A 1,207-nucleotide genomic window follows, 5' to 3' on the forward strand; every position below is an offset into this window, starting at 1 on the left:
GTACCTGCTCCGGGCGCGGGGTCAGTGCCAGGCCCAGTCGCCTCCCGCCGCCGCCATCTTAACAGCAGCCCCCGAGCCTCAGCCCAGCAGGCAGATCCCGCGAGAAATCCCTGCCTGCCGCTCGCGACGGGATCCCGCGAGACTTCGGGAGCGAGTTCCCGCGACACAGGCTCCGCCCCCTCCCTTCCGGCCGCGAGTACCGAGCCGGGCAGATCCCGCGAGGCCGCGCTGAAGCAAAGCGGGACGGATCTCGCGAGAATTCAGGCGACAGTTACGTGAGACTTCCCCCTTCCCGCAAGACGCAGTAGTCGAGATCTCGCGAGATCTTGATGGTTCTGGTCCGCATGCAATATCGGGGTAGCGATCCCCTGAATTAGACGGGACGAGCGAAATCTCGCGATAGTTGGGGAGCAGAAATCACCGCGAGGCCGCCTACTGAGTATTAGATCCCGCGAGACTTGATGGGGTCGCCAGGTTGATCTTTAACTGTTTGCAGCCCGAAATAAAGGGGTGAGGCGAGATCTCGCGAGACTTGAGGATGCAGATCTCGCTTTGGTCCCGCCTTTCCCATGAGACTAAACTGCCTGCGGCCCCGGAACAGAACCTCGCGAAAACTCACTCCCCGGACTGTGAGAAGAGAAAACGAGCGAGAACTCAGGCCCGGCGGGGGGAAATGAACGCGGGCCCCCCGAACCCCCCCTGCCAGTTGCTAGAAGGGGATGTGAGCCTTGAGGGAAATCGCGCGAGACTAACCGTTTCCAAGGCGACAGGGGGCGAGAACAGCCAGCCGCGGCGGGAGTGGCTGCACAAGAGCCCACGTGAGGTATCGCGATGACAGGAAACCTCGCGAGAGCGCCAACCTGCGACAGCGTCGCGCTTCCTCCTAGGACGCTTCTAATCACGCGCGATCTCGCGAGGCTGTGTCCATCTTCAACTCTAGCGAGATCTCGGACGACGATCTTCCACTAGCAGCCGCTCATATCGCGAGACCTCTGTTACTATTTCTCGCGAGACTTCTCTGCCAAAGCCCAACCCCAACTGTTCTTGAGACAAATGTAACTTTATTGAGCAGCCCCCGGGCGGACACGCGAGGGTCCCGCCCCTCCCCCCTGCGGTCATTTCACGTCACCGCTCAGGCTAATAACGGCAGAGCCCCTGGGGGGGCGGGAGCTGGTATGGGGGGGGCAGAGCCCCTGGGGGGAGGGGG

General features: G+C 62.2%; 1 protein-coding gene across 1 annotated transcript in view; it reads right to left on the bottom strand.

Moving 5' to 3' along the window:
• The window catches only part of HUWE1 (HECT, UBA and WWE domain containing E3 ubiquitin protein ligase 1), a 65,724-nt gene extending 65,518 nt beyond the window's left edge, over positions 1-206 (bottom strand). Inside the window, 1 exon segment of the mRNA XM_075071293.1 lies at positions 5-206. The gene's annotated coding sequence lies outside the window, so the exon portion shown is untranslated.
• Between the last annotated feature and the right edge of the window lie 1,001 nt (positions 207-1,207).

This window comes from Chelonoidis abingdonii, chromosome 11 (genome assembly GCF_003597395.2).
Source record: "Chelonoidis abingdonii isolate Lonesome George chromosome 11, CheloAbing_2.0, whole genome shotgun sequence".
NCBI classification, from domain to species: domain Eukaryota; kingdom Metazoa; phylum Chordata; order Testudines; family Testudinidae; genus Chelonoidis; species Chelonoidis abingdonii.